A 12,201-nucleotide genomic window follows, 5' to 3' on the forward strand; every position below is an offset into this window, starting at 1 on the left:
TATGTTCCAATAAATTGGGCCTTATAAAGGGTTAAAGGCCGGCAACGGACCAATGACTCCTTGAATAGTTGGTACCCGATTGCTCGTTTGTCTCCCCTCATAATAAAAAAATCGGTTTACTAATGTTTCGGCGAAAAACGTTTGGCAACCTGTTTCATTTCGCAACTTTTAATTTTCCAACTGTTAAACATTTCTGAAACTGTAAATATATCAGGATTTTTATAAAAGTAACCTAATCTGACCTAAAGGGTTCTACACGATGGCCCTGAAATAAATCCTGAAATATTTACAGTTTTAGAGTTTGCGAAATGAAAAGTTGCGAAATGAAACAGGTTGCCAAACGTTACGTTGCGATAAGGCAGTACTCGAAAAAAATCTTTTGATCGGTTGATCTTAAAATTGACTAACAACTTTGCATAATAAGTAATTTAAAAGTTCATTTGGCAGTTCGTACGTATCGAAAATACAAACGGGATACCCGTAAAAGTAACAAATTTGGAGTTGAAATAAAAAATACAAAAAGACTCCAAATAACCAATCATAGTTCGTACGGACGTAGTAGCTACGTAGACTACATACGTTGCAGCCGGGGCTTGAACCGGCGACCCCGCGTTTGTACGTCGAATACATTAACTTGAACTAAACCGGCCAAGAGCGAGTCGGACTTATGTGTGCACATTACTGATCCCACTATCCCACTAATGTTGTAAATGCGAAAGTTTGTAAGTCTGTTTGTTTGTTTGTTACCTCATCACATCACGTCTGAACCGCTGAACCGATTCAAATATAATTCGGTATAGGTACACGTACTTTGAATCCCGGGGAAGGACATGGGATAGTTTTTTGACCCGGAAAATTGCAAAGTTCCCGCGGGATAGATAAACGATTTCTACGCAGACGGAGTCCCAGGTAACGGCTAGTTTATAATGTTAGTGAGATGGAAGAGCTTGTAAGTCTGTTTGGTTGTTATGTTACGTCATCACATCACGTCTAAACCGCTGAACTAATTTAGATGAAGTTCGGTGTAAGTGCAGATAGTTTGAATCCCGGGGAAGGACGTAGGACAGTTTTAATCCCGGTAAATGGCATGGTTCTCGCGGGATAGCAATAACCGAACTCTACGCGGACGGAGTCTGCAATGTGCTATTCAATTCGATTAATTTAATACGGTATTTGACAACTCCTGATTTTGCCATATCTTAAGATTGTTATGAAAATATAGATATACAGATAGTGTTTAGCGAAGAGATAATTTGAATCGGTTGAAAATTGGATTTATAGTGTTTTTTTGAGAAATCTATATACCTGTCTCTTTCTCAAACGCTTTTCTCTATGCAGCAAGTATGGCGGTACTGGCGTGTGACGTCACATGCCAGTATGTCTTTGTTATTTGTAAAGGTAGCTTAAAAATTGATTTTCCATTCGATAATTAATCCATATTAGGTTAGTAAGAATAAGTTATGAGCAAGTACATAGTTATTGTACATATTCAGTAAATAAAAATTAAAAACAACAGACATCTTACATAAGGTAAGTAGGTACATTACAAAAGAAAGTGTTGAGACCAACAACCTATTAGGTACGTCTAGAGGAGCGGCCACACCGCTGCTTAAAACGGTGACGGTACGGAATCGCAGTGACGCATCGTATGCGCACCGTTTTTATTGAAAAGAAAAGAGAGCAAGAAAGAAATAATATCACATGCTCATCAAATGAGGACTATCGCGTATGAATTCGCCGCTAGAGGCGCTAGTGTAGCGTGAGGTCTCCGAAATGTCAAATCTCATAGTTTTTGGGTGAGCTACGCGGGTTTATTTATAATTAGAATAATTTTGTGAATATTTTGCAATATCTGAAATTAATTATGGCAAATATGCATTCCGGGGCAATGAATGTCTGTGTTTTGAGACAGTTTTGTCTTTCGGAAACCTTTGTCCGCCCTTTTTTCCGAACAAAACGGGGACTATGCAACACTGTGGCATGCTCGATATTTTTATGGTACGGTTTTAAGGTGTATTAAATATAATTTTAATCTAAACTTTGTTTTCACGCCGTAATTACAGACTTTGAAAGCTATACTTAAAAACCTCACGCAACAGTGCGCCATCTAGTGAGACAAAAAACGATAGCCCTCATTATATTGCATGCTCTCCACATCGCTGCTTAAAATACGTAAATGGTGCGGAATCGCAGTGACGTGCCGTAAACGTCAGGGCTTTACCGCATGCTCTCTACCAAAAGTCGTGACGTAAACGGCACGTCACTGTTGAAAACTATAAAGTTATGAACTTGTGTTGTAAATTGTTTTACTTTTGCTTCGTATTTAAATTATGCACTATGTTTTGTACACAATACACAAGATATTATTATTATATTTATTTCCTTCGTCCGTGACTGATCAACAAACCGTAAATAACGTTTTCACGGCCATTAGGCAGTTGTCTCACCGCCGGCGAGGAAACGATTGGTTATCGACTATTTTCTTGCTCAAGAAACGAACAAAAGATATAAGATCCTGTATGAGTAAAAGAGATATATATTAATAGTTGATCGCTGGCGGTTCACACTGCCGGCGAGAACTCGCTCTTACATCTTTTGTCGCAGCGACAAGAGCTATAAAACTCGCTGAGCTATAAAACTAGCTCAGCGATACTCGCTCAGCGCTGTTAGCTTGGCGGCCGCCCGGCTCGAGCGAGTGGAGCGAGTAATCGCCCGTCGTGCTCGAACACTCGCTTTTCACTGCTCGCCCACTCGTTTCTAGTTACTCGCTCTGCTCGCTTCTCGCTCATAGTCGGCGGTGAGACTAAGTGCCTTACAGCTAATATGTTAAATACTCGTATGATTCTAATGTTAATTTTGCCCGTACCATGCCTAGTTTTTGAATATGGATCCGTCCCCATCTCTTCAATCAAGTTTTTAGCGTACCTTTGTTGCCATGGTAACGTCTCATGACTCTCACGTGTAACTTTTTTTAACCCCCGACGCAAATAGAGGGGTGTTATAAGTTTGACCGCTATGTGTGTCTGTCTGTTGCACCGTAGCTCTTAAAAGGGTGGACCGATTTGAATGAGGTTTTTTTTATTTTAAATCAGGTGTTCTTAGACAGGTTTCATCAAAATTAGTTTAGCCGTTTTTGAGATATTGAACTTTGAAGTGACAAAGTCGGGGGTTTTCCAAGTTTTTGTTGCTTAAGTTATTTATATGGGGTACAAATCCACTAAAAGTTAGGAGTTGTGACAGTTTTAAGGCAATTACTTCATCGTTCATCTACTAAGTACTCGTATTTAGTAAGCTAAATAGTATACATTGCAATCATTTTTCTAGCAAATTGTATCACTGATGTCTCTTAAGTTACGGGACAGAATAACAGACACGAAATATAGTTGACTGACTCGCGACTAAGGGACCTGTACCACTACCATGAGTTTACAGTGACCGTACTCGAAATAGCGACGGCGTAAATTATTTGTAGAGGCGCTGTACAATAGGGATGCACCAAAAAAAATAACCTATAGTTTTTATTTTATTTTTGGAAAGAATAGGATATTTTGAGATACCATTTTCATCGATTTTAATATGGATGAGTTTTCAATTTTTATATTTTTTACGAAATACGCTGTATGACGTCACAGTAAGACAGCCACTTTTCATTGCCTAGAAAAAATCAGGTCGCACATAACATAATCTGTGGCATTACTGATTTGTCTTGTCACTGACAACTGTTAAGCCACGGGTGCGCATCATGTGATTAAAGTTCTGCAACATTTCAAACTGTCAATTAGCTTAGAGTGTAGACTGCTTTATAACGCCTTGTGACGGACACTGCAGGGGGTCAAATGAAATTCATTAATTAATTTTGTTTATTCATTCAAGTTTACAATATTTTTGGAATCTGATTTGTGAAACGCTTCACAAAGCCTATTCTCTCCAATGGTTTTCGATTTATTATACGTTGTCAAAAATTGGGACATCCCAATTCTCCATACAAATTAATTTACGCCGTCGCTATCGAGTACGGTCACTGTAAACTCATGGTAGTGGTACTAGAGGCCGTAACGCTTAACGTTTCAGACGCTCGCGATCGCAATCAAATGACAGATTTCGCATACAAAAACTGTCATTTGATTGCAATCGTGAGCGTAAAACTTTAGGCAATACGGCCTCTGATGTGAGAGTGAGCAGCACTCTCTATTGCTAACTACGAACTCCGGCATTGCGGCGTGGAAGGCAATGAGGTAAACCACCACACCCTATTCCAAAGAAAGTCTTCATGAAGGTTCACTAACTGATCCTTAATCCACCATGACCATTCTGTCTTCTTGGCGAAGTCTTTGAATTCTTCAAAGGCGGAGTTGCGGGAAATGAGCCCTTAAACAAGTCAGACTTGCGCACGAAGGGTTCCGTATCATCTACAACATTCATTAGACATTAGCAAAAAACGGCAAAAAAAAAAAACGTTTGTTGTATGGGAGCCCCACTTAAATATTTATTTTATTCTGTTTTTAGTATTTGTTGCCTACAGTTATACTCTTACATAATCTGTGAAATTTCAACTGTCTAACTATCACGGTTCTAGAGATACAGCCTGATGACAGACGGACGTACAGAGAAGTCTTAGTAAATATATAATAATAGTGTTTCCGTTTTTACCCTTTGGGTACGGAACCCTAAAAAAAAAATATATAATATTTATTTAACGACTGGATAGCGATATTAGCGATAGAGAATCCCCAAAGCGCCTCGGTTGTTTTACGCGATAAACTAATAATCTAATCTAACCAATCACAATCCGCTCAATCTAATGAGGGTTTTCACAGAGGCGAAATATCGCTAGATGGCGTTAGTATCGTGTGGTCCGTTTGACGTTTGCTTGCGATTGGCTCATTTAGTTATTTAACCAATCACGAGCAAACGTCAAACGGAACTCACGACACTAACGCCATCTAGCGATATTTCGCCTCCGTGAAAACCCTAATTACCAAACATGATGAATTTCTAATTAATAAAACCTGACATTTCAATCAATTACCTATTTGATTTAACGTGACTCTGTTATAAAATATTATAATCATTGATGCTGTATAGATATGATTAATTAATAATAATACTGTAATAATATATATTAATAATAATAGCACCTTGTATAATAATAGTATTAGTACTGTGATATTTAGTGTAGTTTTTTTTTTGATGACCTGGACGCTAAATTGAGTGAGTGGCCAAATATAGCTCTGGATAGGGAGATGTGGAAGTCAAGAGGAGAGGCCTTTGCCCAGCAGTGGGACACAGTTATGGGCTAAATATAATAATAATAATTGTTTTGTATTAGATATTGTTTTAGATTTAAGTTGAAAATTTGTACGCCTTTTAGGTAGATCGCAGAGAACTTATATTGTACGACTCAATGTATTTTAAGTACCTGTGTATCACAAATTAATTAATAAATAAATGCGTTTGCCGTATTTGTCAGACGATTTTCGCCCAACCGTTTTTCCGTGCATTAACTTTCAGCATTCGCGTTTTCCGCGACCGCTATTTTTCAACTTCTTAGTAAAATTTATTAGCCTGACTTTTATGTAATAGCGAAAACGTTGGAAACGCAGCTTAAATAAATAAAGATTTCGAGTATACATTATCAGATATTGTCAACATGTCAATAATGTCAAAAGTAGTGCAAAGTTCGTTGCCCCAGTTGCAGGTTGTGCTAAAACGCGAAATCGTTCATGCCATGTAACATTATTATGTCACACAGTCGCACGATATATTTGCCAAGATTTACCTACTTTCTGTTTGCGTGATCCCGCCGTAATATTCTACATCTCGACTGGTCTCTGACTCAACGTAGTATTTGAAATTGAAACAGCATGTGTTTAATAGAGTTAAGACATTTCATACCACGTAATTGCTATAAACTATACGAGTTTGACTATGATGTGTATCTAAAATGGTTATTCGAATTTCGTATAATTTCATACACAAGATTGAGTCAGGGATTAGTCGATCTTATACTACAAAAAAAAAACTTCTTCAGTTTCATCGGTAAAAGTGAAAAAAAAATACATTTGGGTATTTATCTGAACACATTTAAGGCAGCAAAAAGTATTCAAAGTAGACAAGAAATGTTGCAAAAATCATATTATTTATTGTATTGTATTGTAAAACTCTTTATTGTACATAAAAACACATCAAAATAACAACACAATAATAATAAGATGTACAAAGGTGAAGGGGTCTCTTTCAGTTAACCTTTAAACGATTTATATTTGTATTTCCATTTTACTAATGAAACTCAAGAGGTCACTATCTTCTTTTCTATTAAAATCGGTTCCGTCGTTTTTCAGACATTGAACTTCTTAATGACTATATTGACTATATTTCTAAGTTGATTAGGTTATTTTAGTCATATTTCGATGAACAAAACAGGTGCAGAATTTTACGACGGGATCTTATGCTATATGACGTTTTGGTTATATGCGTGGGATGTTAAAATAGAACAATTTATTGAATCTTTCTGATGATGAGTCTTAATTGATTATGAAACGCGTCAGTGTCTTTGTCAGGGTTAGTACCTACCTACCAATAGACAATAAAGTTAATTTTAGATTCTTGTCTTGTAATAGTTAATAGCGATTCACTGTAAATTAATTATACCCTATCTGACTCTACTATAATATTTTAACTAAGAAGGTTTGTGAAGATGTCTTTGAACAAACGGGTTTGAATGAACGGGTTTAGATAAAAAAAAAAAAAAAAAATCAACTCAATATTCCGGTAATGTGTACTAATGCAAAAAAAAAACGAATATCACTACTTTAAATCTTAGTGGTGGTATACATTTTTCAAAAATTCGGAATAATCTAAATTTCTCGAAATTTCCTCTTTATGTTTGTCGTGTTACTTACGGGATAACCCGTCTATCGTGGTCTTCATTAACATGACGAATAACCATCTCATCATCATCCCAGCCTACATACGTCCTGCTGCTGGGCACAGGCCTCCTCTCAGAATGAGAGGGCTTAACGAATACCCATACAAAACAATACAATGCAATAACTCTTTAATGTATATCAACACATAGTAAGCAGTACAGAAATCACAGGTATATCATGTTATTGTGTGTGTGTTGTGTGTATGTTGTGTGGTGGGTACTTTACGTTTCTAGTCTTAGCAGGTAAAGTGATGGGTTTTTATGGGAATATCTAAATTAAAAGTAGCCTATGTGTTCTTTTTTTTCCAGACCCATAATCTGGATGGCAACTTTCATTGACATCCAATCGTTTTAGGGTTAAATAGTAAGAACTGTTGCCCGCGACTCCCGGGTTGAATTCGTTTCTCGCTATCCCGCGGGAACTATGCAATTTTGCGGAACTATCCATCCCCGGGACTCAAAACTATCTTTATACTGAGTTTCATCTAAATCAGTTCAGCGATTTAGACGTGAAAAGGTAAAATAACAAACAGACTTACAAACTTTCGCATTATAATATTAGTTGGAAGTAGGATAATTTTCTTATTTGTTTACAATCGTTGCGGAATCTTGCGCGTCGTAGGAAGTAGTTATTATTCAAAAAAAAAAATTGTTATTGTCTCTAGAAAATACCCAACCTGTGGTTTTTTGGGTTTTTTTATTGAAACGTCACTGAAGGTTTATTCTCATATATACCTATCGGTTGACGGCGTTAGTATCGAAAGGTATATTTGGCTTAAGAGAATAGTCTAGCTTATGATTAGCTCATGAAGATATTGATTTAACCAATCACAAACGTGCCGCAAATGCTTAAGGTTCTTAACCTTTTGACCGCCGTAGTCTGATATATAAGACACCCAATGTCCAGCCACTATCGCCGTAGTCTTATAATTAAGACAAAGTGTTATATAGTTTCGGTGTAGGTGGCGATACGGGTACGTACGAATGAAAACGTATTGGCGGTTAAAAGGTTAAAAGAATTTCTTTGCTCACCCGTGACCTTATGATAGCTAAGTTTATGCAAGATATGCGTGTTCATGCAGTACCTCCACATCCACACTGTAAGATTACACATAAATCACACAAACCCATCTATCACCACCACCACACTACACTGACAGTACTTACAGTGTGGAGCTGGAGGAACTGCATGAACACGCATATCTTGCATAAACGTAGCTATCATAAGGTCGCGGGTGAGCAAATAAATTATTTTAGTTCATTGATGTGGACCTCCGCAAAGTAACGCCTGATTCAATAAATTCAATGAAAATTGCCCACGAATTTTGAAAGTTAACGACTACTTTATAAACTTTTGTAATGTAACCTGAGCGCGTTAAATTACAACAGCTAGAATTAGAGACAAGAAATTCGGCACGGGTTTTTATGCAACTTTACAATACAGTACAATACAATACAAATATTTTTTATTGCACACCATAAAGCAGTAAAAAAACTTATTAATATAAGCACTTAGATTCACGGTAGACAATAGGCGGTCTTATCGCTTAAAAGCGACTTTAATGACATTTACGGTGTGATTTTTGGAAACTCCCACGGAAAATTAATTCTCGGGCTGAAACCTCAAACTCTTCTCCTACGTCAAACTTGGTCATGACCTATTCCGGTGATTCAGCCATTGTATTTTTTTTTTTAATTTTAAAGAATTTGAACTTGGGTCGCGCGTGCCGTGTGCCAGCGAAACTGGTTTTTATTTTGCATGTATTGTAATATATTATGATTTTGACGTATACCTGGGTCACCTTCAGAATAACCTTGTATATGGAGACATTAGCTTTACGGTTGCGTGCGTTTTTGATGCGCCTGCGATTTTGAATTAGCAAATGTACAGTCACGATGATTCCGTACAACTTTGCAGGTCTGTCGAACTAAATATGCGCTATAAACAGCCGTATCTATGAGAATTAGTTTTTAACCCAAAAAAAATGTTTACTTACCACAATTTTAATCAATAGGTACTTGAAACGTTTAGGTAATTAACTAAATGAAAACAAAACAACGTCAATTGGTGTCTTAAATATTGGAATTCCCCCATTAAACTATTTAAACATTTACATTTCTGTATTGAAATACACCGGTCTGTCTAGTTTGTATTACAAAGATAGATAAGTAAAATGTTTAAAATCCTTGAATGTACCAAATCTGGCAGCTGAGGTTTGTTTACGTTTTATCCAAACCAAGTATAATTCTGATCTTAAATTTTGTATGTTTGTTTCCTGTAAATACTCCAAATCAGCGGTCCTTAACCTTTTAGTTAGGAGTTAGGAGGGGACATTTGACAAAATTTCTGTCTTGCCATGGACCACCAACTGTTTGAAGGTAATATAAGCTCAAAAATAAAATTGTAAATGAATGAACGGTTGCGACCGCTACTTGACTGGCGCGTCGTTTTGCCAATTCGTTGTTGATGGTTTCACGGACCACCGGTTAAGAACCACTCCTCCGAATTATCTTAAAAAATCACGCCTCAACTTCTAAAGTCTTTTGACAATGGTTGTAGTCGGTGGAGAATTAGAGGGGCTACTAACGAAACTTGAAAATCGAAGTTCGTATCGCGCCGTCCCTTTCACTCGCGTATTAAATGACATAAGCGTCAGCGGGACGGCAACATACGAAGTTCGATTTTTGCACTTCGTAGGGCCTGCAGGGCTACTACGAAACTCGAAGTTCGTATCGTACCGTCCCTCTCGCTCAGTGTCAGAGGGACCGCACGACACGAACATAAATCAATACCAAATCGCTTTGTAAAGCCAGTTACTACATTTGAAAAGCCGTAAAATGGATATTATTTGTTTATAACTTTATTTTATGGGTGAACACGTCGTGAACTGAAAATTGGTTTAGGCAATTCTAGTTTTGCCTCTTTTCGCGGCTGCGGCTGGGGGCTACTACGAAATTCGAAAATCTAAGTTCGTATCGTACTGTCCCTCTCACTCTTGTATTAAATAATATTAGCGTAAGCGGGACGGCAACGACGGAGTTAGAATTTTGCACTTCGTAGTACACGGTCTCGTTTGGCTGTGAGTATACAAGTGAGCCTTGAGGTGATTATGATCGTTGATTAATTAATCGTCGTTTCATTTAATCATTAATCTGCTATGTGCGACGCTACATTTAGGGTTCCGTTTATCGCTTTAGAGGAATGGAACCCTTATCTGGCAAACGAGATTATCTTTGGCTCCGGATGATAATGTATAGTGAACTACAAAGAGATTGATGCGGCCTAAGTTGTAAAAATATAATTAATAAATAATTAAACTCGATTATAATAAGTATCATAATATAATTAATTTAATTTTATTCGTTTTATTTAATTAACTATTATTTTATTATTTACTTTTTTTTTTTCATTATTATTTTCAATTTAATTAACTTAATAAGTTCGTTGTAAACTCACTCCTCTTATATTTATGACAAATCGCACTTTATGATAATATGGACCTTGTCTAATACAAGGAAATTATTTATTGATATGTAATGCACCCACCACCAGGGCTTCAAATACCGTTAAAAAGTTGGTAACGCAGAATTAGATAGTTTTACTATCGATAGAGTTAGAGGTGTGTATAAGAAATATACGGTATAAAGATCTTAATCTAATACGGCGTTATTCTTGAGAAAAAAAATAAAACAGAAAAGTGACAAAGTTGGTATTATTTTGTAAACCATTCACATTAGAGTCCAAAAATGGTCAGAATATTTGTCATTAAGAGTGTAAATATAATGTCTAATAGAATTTCAATAAAGTAGCCCGGTTTGTTTTTTATGATTATATTTGTGATTCTAGTGACCCTTTATCCGGCTAACTTTAGAATTGTTTTTCTCAATAACTACATGTATCGATGGCGGAGTTTTAGGCTAGTGCTTAGAATTATATAAGGAAGCGATTTTTACAATAAAAAGAGGATGCAACAAAATTGGGGTTGCAACAAAATCGCAGTGCGCGAGTCGGACTTGCTTGGCCGGTTGTGACAAACCGCATCATTAGGTCGATATCGAATTTATAACGATTTAGAAACTATTTAAATTTTCTTATGTTTGACCGATTGACACAGATAATGGGTATGGGTACCTCAAGGTCATATTACGTAGAATAAGAAGAATAGAACTGTAGGATTATGTATTTTTTAAATGTTTGCTCAACAATTTTTTTTAACGGAAAAGTTGTCGGGTGCTCCGGACGGATCCGAACCCGCATGTCTTGTCTTGGCTATAGGTACGCGCCGAAATGCACCAAATGCACCACGTCGCGATGCACTATTTTGAATAATACCTAGTGCCATCCACGAAGACGCGTGATTTTATCAAAATTAGACATTAATGACATTGTAATAAGATACACACACGCACATTACGTATTATGTAGATTGACAGCACGTGTCATCGTGAATGACTCTACATATAGAGGAGCACGTAAAAAACAGTTTTCTCACAGTTTTATACTGTTTCTTACCAAAATAAAATACGTTATATTTTCCGAAACCACCCTCTTACACGTGAGAGGCTCGACTCAAGCCTCCCCCCTCCCCATCTAGACACGTCACGTAATGTATGCATGCTCTTTTTACGGCAAACGAACCCAATAAACTGAAATAATATGAAATCACCTCGTATGGCTTTTTGACCATGTAAGGCGCATCGCGTTTTTACAACGCCCGTCATTTCTATTACTGTTTTTAATTCTGCGATCGTAAAGTATGGCACCGCTTAATTTGATTATCTTTTGACATTGAAAATGACGCGATCTTCGAACCCGGCACGGTTCTGGTACAGATAAAGCTTTGATAATGATTTAATGCTTGTATTAGTGTTGTTACTGCGGCTTTGTTTGTTGCTATGACCGTAATCGGGCTGCATTAACACCGGAGATCTGCGAGGGTTGTCAAAAAACAGTTGGTCTAAGTACCAATTATTGATCTAAGAAGCAACTGGTCTGATTAGCAAGTGGTCTAAGGAGCAAGTGGTCTGAGAAGCAACTGGTCTGAGTAGAAACTGGTCTAAGAAGCAACTGGTCTGAGTAGCAACTGGTCTAAGAAGCAACTGGTCTGAGTAGCAAGTGGTCTAAAAGCAACTGTAACCTGTTTTTTGTCGAAAACTTAAAATAATCATAGGTTAGGTTAGAGTTGCGTCAAGACGCGAAGCGCCTCAGCCATGCGGAATAGGAGCTCCGCTCGCTGTGCTCCGTCGACTATTAAGTCAAATAATTTTAGACC

The 12,201-nt window shown here is 37.1% G+C and overlaps 1 long non-coding RNA gene across 1 annotated transcript in view; it reads right to left on the reverse strand.

Moving 5' to 3' along the window:
• LOC141442989 (uncharacterized) overlaps positions 1-12,201 on the reverse strand; it is a 52,358-nt gene that overhangs the window by 35,479 nt on the left and 4,678 nt on the right. The window lies entirely within an intron of this gene.

This window comes from Choristoneura fumiferana, chromosome 26 (assembly GCF_025370935.1).
Source record: "Choristoneura fumiferana chromosome 26, NRCan_CFum_1, whole genome shotgun sequence".
NCBI classification, from domain to species: domain Eukaryota; kingdom Metazoa; phylum Arthropoda; class Insecta; order Lepidoptera; family Tortricidae; genus Choristoneura; species Choristoneura fumiferana.